Source organism: Pinus tabuliformis, chromosome Q, assembly GCF_031772625.1.
Source record: "Pinus tabuliformis cultivar Carrire ecotype Pingquan chromosome Q, CPIR1, whole genome shotgun sequence".
In the NCBI taxonomy this organism is placed as follows: Eukaryota; Viridiplantae; Streptophyta; class Pinopsida; order Pinales; family Pinaceae; genus Pinus; species Pinus tabuliformis.
The window spans coordinates 533,655,678-533,673,529 of record NC_142296.1 but is presented as its reverse complement, the minus strand read 5'-3'; positions in this window follow the sequence as shown (position 1 = coordinate 533,673,529).

The following is a 17,852-nucleotide window of genomic DNA, read 5'->3' as shown; positions in this document are numbered from 1 at the left end:
AGGATATTTCCCATGTTCCATATGCAAGTGCAGTCGGCAACCTGATGTATGCGATGGTCTATACTAGACCAGACATTGCACATTCAGTGGGAGTATTGAGCAGGTTTATGTCAAAACCAGGGAAGGAGCATTGGACAGCAGTGAAGCAGGTTTTCAGGTATTTGCATGGCACTAGTGATTATGGTTTGTGCTACCAAGGAAGACCAGGATTAGACAGAGTTTTGGATATCCGTGGCTTTTTTGATGCAGATTGGGTTGGAGATATGGATCAAAGACGATCTACAAGTGGGTATGTGTTTAACCTATTTGGAGGTGCAGTCAATTAGATGAGTAAGAAATAATTTGTAGTGGCACTATCAACTACAGAGGTAGAATACATGGCAACCACTCATGCAAGCAAGGAAGCAGTTTGGTTGCAGAGATTGTGTTCAAGTATTGGGTTAGCACAGGGAGCTATAAGGATAGACTGTGACAGCCAAAGTGTAATTTTCTTGGCAAAGAACCCTGCTTACCATTCAAGGACAAAACACATTGATGTTCAATATCACTTTGTGAGGGATATGATAGAAGACAAAAAGGTGTTGCTGGTAAAGGTGGACACTTTGAAGAATACTGCAGATGCATTGACAAAATCTGTGAGCTCTGAGAAGTTCTCTTGGTGTAGAGAAATAATGGGCGTTGTAGGGCTAGATAAATGACTAAACTCTCTTGTGGCCCCTTGTGGAAAGAAAACAACAAGTGGGAGAATGTTGGGTTGTGTTATAGTCTTTCCACAACTAACCCACGTAGTTAACCGGGGGTTAGAACGGGGGCGGAGTCCCCCCTTCGTTGCGCCAATTGTGTAGTGGAGGCAGTCATAGGGGGTTTGAGGGGTGCAGGTAACCCCACTCTATGCGGTCTGGGGCAGCGCCCCAGGAAATTTTGGTTTTGGACCCTATGTTAGGTTGGGCGGACCTACCTATGGTTTTGTGCATGATTTTTGCACATGGTTTTGGACGCGATGGTTTTTGGTCCATGGTTTTGGACGCGATAGTTTTCGGTCCATGGTATTGGATGCTTTGACATGTATAAATATGTATTGTAACATTGAAAGGAACATAATGAAAAGTCAAGCTGGTAGTTCCGGTTTTGGGATCCAGGGGAAAATCTTTGTGTATATGTGTTTTATGTGTTATGCTCTCGCATTTTTTATTTTATGTGTTTTAGAATTCGTATGCAAGTAATTTATGTACGGGGTTAAAACCTACAGGCAAGAGATGGGATTGATATGTTTTTGGGGAGAATGGCTTCTTTTCCATAAACTAAAGCAAAAGGAGAAGAACCGATAGAGGCCTTCTGTGTAATTTTGTCTGCCCAAAGTGCAAATGTCAATTCTTTGTGCCAATTCCTATGATTTTGGTCTATAGTCCTCTTGATAATTATGATAAGGTTTTTGTTTGTTGATTCTGCTAATCCATTACCTCGTGGATAATAGTTGGTTGAAGACTTTAATTTGAAACCTCGCTTTAAATCAAATTATACCATTATATTCCAAAGAAATAAGATGCATTGTCAAACATTAAAGATATGGGTAATCCAAACCTAGTAACTATGTACTGATCAATGAAATCAGTAATATTTTTTGTATTAGTTATCTATAGTGGAATAACTTCTACCTATTTTGTGAAATAATCAATAGCATTAAGGATGTATTTGTGCTGCTTGGAAGAGTTAGGAACAATCTCACCAATTATATCTAATCCCTGTTGTTCAAATGGTTGTTGGATATCGATTGGCTGAAAAGGGAATGCTGGTTTCTTTTCTCTTCCAACTGCAATTTGACAAGTTTTGCATTTTCTTACATATTCATGTGCATCCTTGAATATTGTTGGCCAATAATAACCTGCATGCAGGATTTTGTGAGTTGTGGTGTTTCCTCCAAAATGACCTCCAGTTGGTCCATCATGCAATTCTTGCATGACCTTTTCAGCTTCAAGTTTTTCTAGGCATCTTAATAATACCGAATCATAGTTTTTCCTAAACAATACATCATCAAATAATTCATACTAATTTGATTTTAACCTTAAAGCATGCTTTGTTTTATAATTGAGATGCATAGGAGCATATCCACTCTTTAAATAAAACTTGAAATCAGCATACCGTGATTGTGCATTATTAAGGCTTACCTATAATATTTTCACTTCATTACCTTGGTCTTCTTCTACTGATAAGTGGGAAGCTCCAGTTAGCATCCTGCAAAAACCTTTGCCCCTAATAATTTTAGCTAGCCAGATTTCTACATCGTACTCTTGAAGCGCAGTAACCCAATTGAATCTTTTCTCCCCTACTTCTCTTTGAATCAATAATTCCCTTACTACAGGGTAAGGTACTACTATCTTTATATGGGTTTTGAGAAGAAAAGGTCTGGAATGTTTCAATGTTTTAAAAACATCAAAAGCTTGTTTGTCAACAGTTGAATACTTTAACTCGACACCTTGCAAGTTGGAACTGAAAAAAGAGATGGGTGCCTCTATATTTTGATCATTCAGTTGGGTTAGAACTACTGCATATGATGTATCGGATGAAAAAGTGTATAACACAAAAGGTTTGAGAAAGTCAGGAGTTGTTAAAGAAGGATCATTGATAATGGATTTTTCGATCAACTCAAATGATTGTCTTTCATCTTTACTCCATTTGAAAATTGTGTTCTTTCTTATCATTGCTTGAAGGGGTAGGACAATCTATGAAAAATTTGGAGCAAATCTTTTTACAAAATTAATTTGGCCTAGGAATGATTGCATGGTCTTTTTATTATGTGGGAGAGGAATCTTTTCAATTTCTTGGACTCTATCAAGACCAATATAAATCCCTTTCTTGGACACTATAAATCCAAGGAGTTTGCCTTTTGGAAAAGAAAAATATGATTTTTTGGGATTTAAAGAAATGCCATATTTCTTGCGTCTTTCAAAAATGTGTTTCAGGTCATTTAAATGATTGTTTCTATCCTTAGAATAGACTGTAATTTCATCTAGGTAAATAACAACTGATTTATTAATTAGACCTTTGAAATCAATATCCATAGCACGTTGAAAAGTAGCACCTGCATTAATGAGTCCGAAAGGAATCTTCTGATAAGCATATGTCCCCCACTTGGTCCTGAATGTTATCTTCAATCTGTCATCTAGATGTACAAGAATTTGTTTGTATCCTGAAAATCCATCTAGAAAATACATTAATTTGGAACCTGCAACTAATTGCAATATTTGCTCCATGGTAGGCAAAGGAAATTTATCCTTTTGACAAGCTCTATTTAGGTTTCTAAAATCAATACAAATCTTAATATCATCGTTCTTTTTCCTCACAGGGACCATATTTGATACCCACTTTGAGTGTCTAACAGGAAAGATTATTCTGGCTTTCAAAAGCTTGTTCAATTTGGATTTGATTTGACTTTCAAGGTTTGGGTGAATTTTCGTAAGCTTCTGTTGAACTAGCTTTTCATTATAAGTCATTAGTATGGTATGTTGAATTACAGAGGTATCATAGGTCTTGAGATCTGCGTAATCCCAGGCAAAGACACCTTTATATGTTTTCAAAAACTTAATGAATGATATTCTTTCTTCAGATGACAAACCAAGACCTAGGTTGAAATTTTGGGGTTTTTCAGTTGAACGTAGGTTTACTACTTCAAATCTTAGAGTAGAGCTCTGAGTTTTGGAGTTGGTAATTTTCTTAAATCTATCCTTTAAATCATAGAGATCTTCTATCTTAACTACAGACTTTTGGATCGGGTTTTGATCTTGTTTATGGTTGATTTGAAAGTCATGCTCATGTTCATATGTGATTTGTTCTTCATAAGATCCTTTTGATGTAAGGAAATTGATTATATCAGCATCATTATTAAACACTCTCCAATTTGTTACATTATCAGGAATGGATGGCCTAAAAACTAATTCTATAGAAAATCTATCTGGACTAAATTCTTCCGAAGGTATAAGCTTGGATGCCACATTAGCAAGTACATCAGCACTTGCATTTAGCAATCTGGGAACTGAAGAAATGTTAAAAGCAGTGAAATGAGAAGTAAGATTCTGAGCTAGAGATTGATAATGTTTAAGGTGCCTAGACACACAATGAATTATGTTACTTACATGTTTAATGACTATTTTAGAATCTCCATATACTTGCAAATACTTGACTTTAAGGCCAATGGCTTTATACAACCCTTGAATCAATGCTTCATATTCCGCAGTATTGTTAGTGCATTGAAATTCAAGTTTGCAGGCTAACATGGTTTTCTCTCCTTCCTGGTTGATTAAAATACATCCAGCACCTACACCATCTTCATATTTGGAACCATCAAAATAGAGAGTCCATAACAATGAATTATCTAAAATTTTATCGACTATATTTACACACTTGGAAGCATCGATATGTGAAAAAATTAATATTTGAGACACTACAACATTATCTAGAAAAGGATATTTTTGGGCATTAAAATATTCCAAAAATGACTCAGCTGAGTAATTTCCAATGATATTATTGGTGAAAACAACAGGTTTATTACTTCCCTTGAGATCAATGACTATGTATTTCATGAACTTCTCTCAATCTACTCTGATTTGCTTTGGTTTACCATTGTGTGGCAACCACATGTGAGACCAATCAGCTGTGAAGTATCCGTGCAACTTTTCAAACCAATCCCTACTTAGAATTAAACCATAAAATTCACGGATATCAGCCACTAGAATATCAATTATCTGCGAAACTTTTGGATTAGAGGAAATCCTAATTGAAACTGATGTTATTTCTCCAGGAACCTCTACTTTTGTCATGTCCAATTGAACTATGTGTATTGTAGATTTTTGAGTAATGTTCAATTTAGTACACATAGTCCTGGGCATAATATTTGAAGAGGCTCCTGAATCAACAAGGCAATTATGGACATTTCTGTTGAAAATCGGAATGGAGGTATATGAGAAATAGACCTATCACCTATTAAAACTAAATCTGTGGGATTTACTTTATTTGAAGATGAGGGAGGTTTTCCCATATCATAGGCAACTTGAGTAACTACAGCAGATGGTAGAGGGGATACAGGAACTGCTTTTAACTCTCTTAATAGAATTCTTTGTTGTTGTTTGAGTTTAGTAAGCTCATGTAATGAAATATTTGCTCTGGTATTTTTCATATCTTCGACTATGTTATATTCCAGTGTATCTGATATTACCAATGTTTTGGAAGCATTTGGGGGATCTAGTAGAATAGGATCAGTTTGACTAGTCTTAGTCTTCTTACTTACCGTTTTCTCCTTTACAGGAGTAGAAATTTATGTTTCTGATTTGTTATATACATATTAGGCGAGTTTTTATTTCCTGTAGTTACTGGCATAGCTTGTGCTTCCTCTTCAGCTGGTAGAATGAAATCCCACATTCCATTTAATTAAACTTCTTCTTTTGTTTCGGATTCCTCTTTGGTTGGTCAGTCTTCTTTTGTTTATTGATCTAATTTAGCATTTGAAATAATATTCAGTGGTTGTTGCCGAAGAAGGGTTTATTTTAAATGAGTGAAAATGTTTCTTGGGAGAAGAAGACTCTGCGACCTGCTTCTTGATTTCGACCATTTCATTAGACATGGTCTTTAACACTTTCTGAAGGCCTTCAAGATCGAAACAGTCCTTTGAAGTTTTCTTTTTTGAATAATCTTTTAATGTTACCTTTTTAGACTTCCTTTCGTCTGCCTGTGACCTCTTTTCTAAAGCAATAATTCTTCTTTCTACAGACAGAGCTTCCTTCATGTTTTCTACAAGGGTAGCCTTATTGGATCTATCTAAATAAATCATGATATTAGAAGGAAGGGAGGATATGTACCATTCTATTTGTACATCAACTGCAGGTTTTGAGGCGGTTGGGATTTTGTTTAGTAACTTGTTAAATCTGGAGTTGAAGTCTTTGATCCTTTCATCTGAGTTTTATTATAAGTTAGAAAGATCATTGATTAAGGATGCTATGGTCTGTCATCACCAAATTTTGCAAGAAATACTTCTTGAAAAGTGTCCTAGTCCCTTATTGAGCCTACTGGAAGGGAAAAATACCAAGATCTAGCAGACCCTTGGAAGGTATAAGGAAACAGTCTGAGTACAACATCTTCATGTGAAACTCCATTAAGATTCATGGCTACCATAAAGTTATTAAGATGTTCTTCAGCAGGAAGACCATCATCACGATTGTACTTAGGTAACCATTTTTTTGGGTTTGCTGGGAGAGCATTTGGATTGGCAACTAGAACAGCACCAGGATTCATCGAAGGTTGAGCGAGTTGATTGGCCATAACTTGAGTTGGAGAGTGTGAAGATAGGAAGGTCGGTCCAGAAGTAGGTATAGATGGCAAAGAACTTACTACTGGGTTAGTACTACTAGTAGCAGTACTAATTGGAGAAGTGGATATTTGAGAAGTGGATTGAGTAGAAGTGAATGGAGAGGTGAATGGATGGAAGGGTGATGTGATCTCGCTAGTATCCGATTCAGATCTTGATGTGATAACTTTCCTACGTCATGGAGGGATGTGAAACTCAAAAGTATTTACTCCAAGATTTTCACTTTGCGGTCTAGTTAATACACCAGTTTCTCGTAATAAGGAAGTAACACTTTCTTTAGAAGCTTCTGGCCTCTCTAGTTTCTTGGTAGAAATGGATATTTGTTCCAATTTCTGTATCAAAGAGTGAACTTCGGGAGACTCGAGAGTGTAATCAGGAGAAGGTGGTTGTCTTACTATTTCAAGAAATTAGGGATATGTTTCTACAACTTCAGATTTCTAATCCAGATATTTTGAGCGAGATCTAGAAGTTGTGGAGGGGTTTTGACTCTTATGAATGTTTTTCTATTGATCTTTAGGTTTATATGACATTCATAGTCGGATGGCCCTCCTTCTAGCGCCAAAATGTTGAAGCCTCAAATTTATGTTGCTCCAACATAGGGGATAACCACCCAGTCATGGCCTTAAGACAGCTCCTTTTCCGTTTAAAGTGGTGGCTCTGACTAGGGATGATGGGACCAGTTTCCCAGTGTGGGTTTTAAAATGAGAGTGGGTGGTTTTCAAGTGACTGCAATAAAATAATGATAACTAAATTACCTATTCTATCATGCAAATCTCTAGCTAACTTAATCTAATATAGACCCGGGTATTTCTGTGTGATATGCGATCTAAAAAGATATTTGTTTAACATGTGATAATAAAGATGAATCACACATAAAACAGAGGTGATAACATAGAAAGATATTTTTTTTGACTAAATATTTAGTCAAAGAAATGTGTAAACTATATCGCATATATCTGATGATTCATATATGAAAATAAACAATTTCAGCTAGACATCATACAGCAGTGCAATTAACGCTTAACAGAAAGAACATAGCTCATATACAATTCATGAAAATAAATTGTTATCACTAATTAAACAGAAACATAACTAATCATACAAGATAGAAGTACCATATATGTGAAGTTCTACTCATTTGACTAGTGACATAGATCAACTTCTTTCTTCAGATCAAATTATCTTCCAAGAATACAATAGTGCATCAACAAAGGAAAGTAGTCTGATATTTAAAAGAAATGATCATATTCCATAATTTCACCAAAGCACTCACAAACTTACAAAAGTGCATTCTTTGAAAATGTTTTTGATAAAATTTTGGACCCTTCTCTAAATGCATGAGAAGGGTATAAATAATATTCTAACTAATGTTCAAAAATAGATTATACAAAAATTTGAGGAGGTTTCAAACAACCTTCCTCTTAACTAGTTAACTAACTTCAAAAATAAAAGTGACTTGATGAGTAGAGGCTATGATAATGATTTTTTGTCTGCCATCTTGTCTTTTAAATCGCATATATCGGCCATTGGTTTGACTTCGGGAAGTTCCCCAAACTATGTTCTGACATGTCCTGCGTAAATTGCATCTGTGAGAGGTGGCAGCATCCGCTGAGTTGAATGGAGTGAGCAGTTAAGGGTCATGATTTGGTTGTGTGGCTTGACAAGGTATTGCCAATAAGCCTCCCAGTCAGTCTTTGTTATCTTTGTGATTGCTTCCCTTTAGATTTTTGCTCTTTCCTTCCATCTTTTATTTAAGTCATTTAAATCGGATAGTTCTTTTGGGTTCCCTTCCTTCACCAGGTTGGTGGCAAACAAAGTGTGGTTTAACGCCTTTACTATGTTCTTTGGCACCCCGTCTGCTCTTGCCAATGCTAATTCAACTTCTTTGTTCCTCGCATCCCAATCCATGAATAGTATTCCCTTATGTGTCTCTTCGATCTCAAGAAGATTAGCTTTCCTTCCCTCTTCTGTTTCTTGCCACTCGATGAATTCTGAGATTCTTGTGTTTAGATTAGTAAATTCAGTTCTTTGGTCAATCGCCTTAACTATTAGCTAGTCACTGGTGATCAGATAAGGAGCAATATGTGACATCTTTTTGCAAAATTGTTCTTGTTGTTTTAATAAGAGAGAATTTAGCTCTAGTGTCTCTTTGATGAATTCCTCGACAGTAGGAACATCCTTATATCTTTCCATGGCTTGCTGCAAGTTTTGGAGTTTCATGTTTTTGGCTGATATGTCTGCTTCATGGCTTATCTTCAACACCTCCATGCTCTGTTGCAATTGGGCTAGCTACTCAGCAGCCTACCTGTTCACACTTGCCTTCTCTGTTTTGATCTATTGCTCGAGATGTGCAATCTTCTCTTCCTTTTCCTTCAACAAAATAGATATCTTAGTAGCTTTCTCCATTGTGGCCGTTGCATATGCCCCTGTAAACTGTGACAGTCTGGTTAAGTTTTCGACTGGATTGGAAGGAATGTCCTTCCAGACTATGTCCATCGGTTCATTCCTAGGTGGGATTTCAGGTGTCTCTACCCTCCTTCCTTTTCTCTATCTTCTTACTACAGCCTTATGTAACGGGCTGTAGAACACATCTAGAGGAGGGATTTCAGTCACCTTTAAGACAATTTCCAATGTGGCAAAAGCGAGAATGATTTCAGTCTGCTAAGACATTTTCACTTTCTCATCCATCGATTCAGACTCTCTATTTTTCTGAATATGCAGAGGAGTTTGATACTCCATGGTTTTTTGGGTAGTTGTCGTCTTGGGAGTGTTTTGTAGTTTTTTATTGAATTGTTCCCACTCATATTCCAAACTTTTTCTTTTGATCTCATAACCAATATCTCTAGGTGGGCTGCTAGTACTCTTCTTTTCGACTGACCTCTTGCTGGATTCGGCTGTATTCTCAGTGTCTTGGGCCCTTCTTGCATCCAGTGTTTTCCCTGTATCCATTTGAGACCCTATGTGAGAATTAGGTCCCTCGTTGTTGATAGTCACACTGGGTGTAGGCTTGTCCTTAGTTTTTAACAAATGTGGCGGAATTTTTTTGAACCTTTTGTTTTTGAACTCCTGAAAGCTTCCAAAATCTTTAGGACTCAGGTTTTCCCTTGCCCACTTGAGCGCTTGTTCGAAGGATTCAGTTGACTGCAAAAGGTCTTCAAACTTATTAGCCTCATGATTATAAGGCTTTATATTTACTGCAGTAGTAATGTCATGTGCTATTTTGTCTGGATCGAATTTCCTTTTAGGCAAAGTATGGATCCTTAGGCTTTCTAGGCTTACTAACTCTTTGGTTGCATGGTTAAAATTTTCTAATGAAAAGGAACCACACCGAATAGGAAAAGGTGGTCATAATAACTTCTTTCTTTCTTTCAGGACTTTAGTCAAGCCTTTTCCCACAATCTGGTGGGATATTTCTCTTGCTAATAATTTATCAGAGACATACAAAGGGAGGATATGTGGGTCTGTTGTACTACCAAAAACCCTAATGTATGTAAACCATTCTTCAACAAAATACTTGCCCACTACTAGAAGGTATTTAGCGGCTTCTTTGGAACACCTGGGGGCTTTCTTATTAAAAATTAATTGATGCAATGGAAAAATAATGGCATGGCATATTTTATAGAAATGAGGTTGTAATGGGATTCCCAAATCTATTTATGGCTGAGATGGATAGGGTAGGGGTCCTGCAAGGTCGACTTCCAACCCATGATTGGAAATTTAGTGCAGAAATAGATGGCATCCATGATATAGGCACTGTAATAGAATGGAGGAAGGTTCTCTGTGGAGGAGGATCTCTTCTGACATTACTTGGTGATGACAGTGGCTAAGTTATCAGATAGGATAGTGGTCCAATTCATAATGTGGGAATTGACACAGGCATCAATCAAAGGAATCCATTCTATGGAAAGCTTAGCATTATTAGGTAAACCATATAGCCTACATAACATATTAGCTGCATAGTTGTAGGGGTTACCCAAAGAGGCTATAGGATACATACCCGTTTTATCAAATTTGAACTTGTTTTCCAGTACCCTCCAACCCTGGATCATCTTGAAAGGTTCTTCATTCTTCTTTGAAAAGTTGGTGAGGTATGCGTTGTCATATATGTCCTGAGGGTCAGGTATATGGTACATTTGCTTCAAGTCTTCAGCTTTGAATGACCCCATGAGTTCCATTATTGTTTTTTTGAATTTCTTGTCTTCAATAGTGAGGTTTTCCACCACCCATCTAACCATATTAGTATATGGCAGTGTTTTCGATTTCACTCCTATACTGTGAACGAAATAACAGGTGTCATCTTTGAATTGGACTCCTGAAGGTTTTATTGAGTCAGTTGTTGCCTTTATGACAGTAACTTTGGGACGCTCATCCTCAAGCCTGTTGTATATGACCTCCCATGTTATTTCTCCCACATCAGTGTTGCAGACCATATCATGGAATATAGGAGGCATTTATGATAGCTCAGACTCTGTAATGCTCTGCTTTTTCTGTTTTTGCATCACCTTCCGCAATGACATGTCTTTTGAAGCTTGCCTGAAATGGAAGAGATATATCATCGTAGATGATATAGGGTAATTAAGGTTGAAATATCTGTGAAATGACTTTGAATCGTGGGAGGATTTAAAATGAAATATTTAGCGTTAACTAGCCATAACTTGAAACATCATTACTTCTCCTTGGGCTACTAAACATTAATTAACCTGTCAAACCGTCCATTAACACAATTACTTCCCACGCTTCATGCTTTATTCGTGCATCGCAAATTTTAAACGATGTAATATAGCGTTGCATGTTTATAATGCAAAATGCGATTGCGATTATCACAATATCGCATTTCGCAAATCATTAAAGGATGACACAATCGCAATGCTTATTTATTTGCGGTTTCTGCGAAGTGCGATTGAAAATACTCAAGGCGTTTTGATCGGAATATCACAACGGGAGGGTTGATCTCATATCGAAATTTGAGATTACTTAAAGGTGTTTACATGAAAAAAATGTGAAATGTGATTTTCGATAAGGATCCTAAACTTGGGTTGTTTTCTAAGAGTTTTCAAGGAAATTTCTTAGAGTTAGGATTTGTTTTTCAAAGACTAAAAAATTAAAAGGGTCCCCATTTATATGTCTAATATTAGCTATTACTATATATAAATGGGGGGGTTGTTACATAGTACAACAGGACCATGAACACATGAGCACATGATGGTTACTCGTGATGAAAATAGACACATGAGACGACAAGTATTAAGAGGAGGTGGACCTCAAAGTACAAGCGTCGCTTTATGAAGAAATTCGATTTTGAGAGGCAACGAAGTGACCCTTCTTGGGAAAATGGTTTCCTGGTGAAGTATCAAATCGTCAAAAACTAAGAAATATCCATTATAGTACTCGATGAGAGCTTTCCAATGGTACTGACGGTTCATCAAACTGAGCTACGGTTTGGTCGCAATGTGAGACAGAAAAACTGTGGGTTTCCTATAAAAGGGTGTTTTCGCTCCAATTTGAGAGAAGGAGAAGGCCCTAAATCTTGTGGAGATCATAGCAGAAAATCCAACCATCAGAATTTAGATCTTTTACTTTCAGGCAAGTGGCCTTTCTTTTCTAAATATGGCCTTAATGCTGCTTGGAACGATGGTTCCTAGTGAAGAATTAAGGGCAGAGGAAAACGAGAATGAACTACTAAAGGAGGTCTAGAATCATTCTCACCCACTAAGTCAAACATGGGGACTATGTGGAAATAGAGTAGAATATTTGAAGATATGGTATCAAACTTCTACGATATGCAATGTGCATATGGCTCGCCGGAGAAGCCGATAGGACAAACTATCAAAGGAATGGTAGGATAGTCGACCATACCTAGATCCAATGGGATCTAGGATGAGACTTACGTTAATAAATTGAGAATATGGCCAGGGGAAAACCATCATGCCCCCAAGAATGGGATACTTATTTGGTATGCAAAGGTGGGAATAATGCCCCCTAGCAGGAGGAGTTGTGGAGCGCCATTGTGTTCTGAGTGCTTGAAAAAGGGATTCAAGCATCGCAGCCCAACTTTGCACAAGATCCTCCAAAGGATGATAATATGTAGGGGCCTATGTGCCCCCCTAGTATGTTAAGGGCGTATTGGATGTATTCAGAGTTGTGGACTCCAAATATGGAAGGAAGTACACACGATGGTGCATATCATCCCAAGGATAATCAGGGGTAGACATAGCTTCCATGATGTCCTCATCAGAATCAAAGATGGGGGGATGGGAGGAAGATTGACTACATGATACGATAGCAGTACCTGGTGCATAAACTTGAGAAAGAAGGTTCACATATGCATCATCTAGCATGGTAGACAACGAGCTAGTAGATGGAGGATCTACGGATGTTGAGACCCGGGAATCTATCAAAAGAGGTTTGAGTGCAAAAACCTCCAAAAGGTGTTCCTGTGAGGAACTCAAGGATGATGACAAGTAAAGGATATGGCCTATGGATTCCATCATCTCGACATCAAGGGGAGGGATCACAATGGGGGGACTAGATTCCCCATGTTCTGGTTTACTAGTGGTACCAAAATCCACGAGCAAAGGAGTAGGTGATCCACTACGAGTGGCCTCATATTCGCGAAGTGCCTCAAGGAAATCGCGAAATTCGTCGAGACGAGGGCAACAATGGGAGTAATGACCATGATGATCGCATAAGGCACAAGGGTGATTTGTGCATAACGTTATGAGTTTCTTAGCTGGACTCGGTAAGGTAACATGGACCTCAGGGATATTTGACTCAGGGAACGTTTCATGAACCAAAGGTTTGAGATGAGGGGGTTCAAGACAAGTATTGGTGGCGTGCCCAACAACTTTACACGGAGCGCATGGAGGTGATGGATTTGGGGCCTTGGGGGCTGGAGGAGCTTGGGGAGCCTTGTCCTTAGGTTTTTCCTCTTATATTTTCCCCCCTATTCGAATGCTTTCACAACATGAGTGGGTTCCTGTTGAGGTTGTGATGGAACTGGGGCAGCGGCAGGGGCCATAGGGACCGGTTGAACCGGGGTTAAATCATGATAAGGTCTTAGCTAAACAGGCAGAGTGCTTGCAGGAGGTTCAAGGTACCATACTAGGATCCCCAAAGTCATGTTAAGGAGGACTAGTGAATCCATGACAAGGACAGAAAAGATTCCCGTAGGAGGAAACAAGAAAGTTATCTAGCCTGCAGGGTAATGTCTCGACGAAACAACTCCTAGATGGTTGAGACCTGGAGGAACAGTTCCTGGTGGGAACATAGGATAGGCACCCATAAACGGAGGAGGTCTTGGGGAGGTGGATCCGAATGGCTCGGTTGAGAGGGTAACAGCAGTGTGTTGAGGAGCTAGCTATTGATCAAATGTACCAAACTACGTGAGATCATCCCATGATGCTTGTAACATGCAAACAGTCAAAGAGCTAGGCTCAGAGATGAGAGGGGGAGGACCAGGGAAAGCACCCAAAAATGAGGAATCTTTGTAGAATACAGGTGAAACACCGGTAATAGGAGTTGAAGACTACTTATCTAACATTGATGAGGTAATGGACTCAGGGGAGGTCACGAATGTCGGCTCGTAGCATGTCAACTGATCGATGGTGATGATATTCCCTTCATGGGGGAAGCACATCTTGCGGAAAACCACAGATGTGACAGCTGACATGGCATATGTGTAACTATGACCGAATAGAATGTTGTAATCTAGAGGGGCATCAATAACCTCAATGTCTACATGGACAATCTTGCCCGTAAGAGTCACTGGACAATTGTGATACACATCGAGAGGCTAGGAGGAGTGGTCGTCCCAAGCATGCAAAGTGATGGTAGATGGGGACAGCTCAGGTGACTTAAGTTGTTTCCAAATGGAATCGAACATCACATAGGTGGATGCACCTTCGTCAATAATGCATCAGGAGATGATGGCATTATGAACTCGGACTGGTATCTGGAAAGCAACAGATGAAGGTAATGGGGGATGTTCTAAAGTATCAACTAGGAAGAAAATTAAATGATCGTTAGAAGGATCTACTGTTCCCAAAGAAGTTAGTAGAGATTTCTTTTGATATGGGCACAACTGGAGTGCTTCCAGCATCGACATGGCAGTAGGTGATTGTTCCAAGTCATCTACTATATTGTATGTATGGGAAGCTTAGTTAGAAGCCGCATTACGGCGTAACTGTCCCTTTGGGATATTGGGAATTGCCTCAAATTTAGGTTGAGGGATCTGTAGCGGACCATAGTTTCATAAGAGGCTCAGTAGATGCTTTGGTTTTGGACTTAGTGGTGGACGAAGTCGATGGCTTGTCATATTGACGCAACCAAGTTTGCAAGTTGATATTGAAAGTATTAACCTCATCAGAATTCATCATGAGGATCTGGTAGTCACCAAGACCAGAAAGTTGGGGGCAATGGGCTGCTTGACCTAGCTCAGGTTGAGCAGCAACAAATCCTTGCTGAGGGAAAGGATTTGTAAGCATTGTCAGTTGAGATGGCACAAGATTTTGAGGTGATTGTTGGATGGGTGGTTGACCTCTAGAAGTTGCTTCAGCTTCCCACATTTGGCACATCTAGGGTAAGAGAGGACACTCATGTGTATAGTGGCCATGTACACCACAACATGCACAAGGCTTGTTCATATGAATAGCCTTTTTCTGCTTGGGTTGACTGCTCGGTTGTTGATTGTTGGTGTTAGGTTGGTTCCCCTAGGGTTCACTAGGTTGATTACCTTGATTTCCCTGGTTACCCTTGTTAGCCTTCCCCTTATTACTTTTCTTCGAATTTTTGGGATTGGTCACACTCTGATGTGAAAACACTTGACCCTGAGGGGGCGGTGGCTGTTGGGGTTGAGGATGCATGGGAGGTTGTGGCACTAATGCTTGAGAGGCTCGAGCACTCGTCTATGCATAGGGATAAGATGGTGGAGGGGAAACGGTTTGGTAGACAGGTTGAGCATTGGCTAGCCCTAAAAAAATGTTGCTAGGAGGAGGGGCATAAGTGTTGGAGGAATTGGTGCCCCCCTACAGATAACCATAACTTTGTTGAGTATATAGTGGAGGGTGTGAAATGCTTCCATCAATACCATCGGCGGTGTGAGATGCCCCCAGTGCATTGGCACCTCCAGGACGGGGGAGGCCTGAATGACGGTATAGACATAACCAGATTTTGCATAAATCAAGTCATATCTTAGAGCGGTTAGAGAGCTTCTTCCTGTGTATGAGGAAAATAGAATGCGACATATTTGTCAATGGGTGATAAAAGGCTCCTAAGAAACCAATCAAGATAGACATTGTATTCAAAGGGCAGGGCACGACATGTGCTCCTCCTTCGACGCCACTCCTGAACATGATTGGAAAGATGAGTGGCGTAGGACTGACAGAATGAGGTCAAGAGCTCCGTACCAGTGTTGTTTCGGAGAGGTAACTGAAAATATGAGAGGAACGCTTTAGCAAGTGTCGCGAAAATGGAATGAGATGTTGCGGGCTAGTCTATATACCATTTTGCAGCATCTCCAATGAGCATGCATTGGAACAACCGAAGACGAATGGATTCATCGGTGATGGAATTGGACAAACACCACATATGGAAGGAGCGGACGTGATTGGTAGGGTCCTCTCCAGAATTACTCTCAAACTTTGGGATGTCGGAGGGAAGATTAGTCGGCATAGTAGGCCAATCAGCATCGTGGTGTATTAGGTCATTTATGAACTGGCTACAATCCGGGAGACTTAACCCAGCCATAAAAGGGAGCATGGGGGTTGTGGGAACGGTTCCTAAGACGGTTCCGCTAGATGTGACCACTGGAGTAGAACCAGACGCAACACCAGGTTGGGTTCCTACACCAGTAGTGGGTCCAGACATGGTGGCGATATGTGGTGAAGGAGGCTCGGAATCAGATGAGGAATCATATGAACCAGGAGAAGAGTCAATATGAGGACTCAGGGGACTATGAACTCAAACCCTGCGGGGAGGAGTAATATGCTCAAGAAAAAACTAGGGATGAAGGCCTAAGAGTCTCTATGAAAAACGCCTTGGTGGCGCAATGGTGGTAAGACACAAGTGACACAGAAATGGTGAAGGGAGATCAACAAGATGTTTTTGTCTCTATGTGGGGAGATAAATTAATTATGTTAAGTCTTGGCTTGGCGGTGTAAAAAAAGTGCTCTTCGCTTAAGGTGTGCTTGTGTGTGCAAGTGTGTTTAGTAATTAAGCCCAGATCGTGTTTGAAAAAAGGAAAAAAAATTGTTGAAAATAAACTGAAATTGAAAAGAGAAAATGAATAGCAAATCAATTAACTAAACCCCACACAAATTGGGTTTTGAAAACACTGTGCTGGTTGGTGGTGAAATCAATTGAAAACACACTAATAAGGCCAAGAGATCTAAGTGTCAGTTTGATTGGGATCAAATGACAGTATGCTGCTAGAAAGTGATGCAGCAACAGCAAAAAACTAGAGAGAAAAATTGATGGAAAAAGATAGGGAGATGGGTGTAAAACCTAAGGCAAACAATGGGACCCTAAGGAAAAATACCAAACAAGGTTTAAGATGAAACTTTGGATGGAAACAACCTATCTTTGAAGATCTGAAACAGAAGGGTACAAATCTGGAAAATATGGCTGAAAGTGCTGCAGAAACTTAGACTTCTTACTCAGCTAAACTCCTCCTATAAAGGTGGAAGTGTACTAGAAGCCCTAAGGGGATAAATTCCACTTCGACGAGTAAATCAAATTAGATCAAGGCCTAAGAAAGATAGTACAGTGGTCAACCAACCCATCAGACAGTTCTCGATAAAACCCAGAAATAGATCTGAAAAATCCCAGAAACCCTAAAAATCGCAAGTATTGACCTAATTCTAGGGGGGTTGCACATTTTGGGCTGAAAGGTGCGCTTTGGACCTCCAGCTCGCACTTTTGGGGTAGAAAAGTGTGATTTCTTCTCCTTGATTCCCAGTCGGCAAGTCTAGGAAAAATTTGTCATCTCTATCGCGGCTAGTTCCTGTGACATGCGGAAAAGACCAGAAAACTTCCGAAAGTTAGAAATTTGACAAATCTAGGGTTAGAAAGCTAGTAAACAACATTAAGAGACTGAAAAAAGAAGAAACCCTAAGCTGAAAATTGAAGGTCACCTGGGTTTCTGGATCTAAAGTAAAAACCTTGTGGAGTCGCCAATTTTGTTATAGCGTTTTCTACTCGAATATGTACAAAAAGGAAACACTTAAGGTTGTGGATGACAAACAGTATCAACAATATAATTGGTTGCTAAACATTGTAGATCTGCATCAAATGATAGAAACAAAACCTGCCAAAGTCCTAATCTATGCCACAATCATAGTTAAACAGCAAAATGAAATAGTAATAAATGCCGGTAACTCCAATAATCCAATGAAAACTAGATATACAAAGAATGGATTTTATCAAATAACACTTGTGAAGGGAACAAATAAATGTTACTAGTCCCCCTCTATGGGATGGGTTCTTGGCTATCCTCAAACGG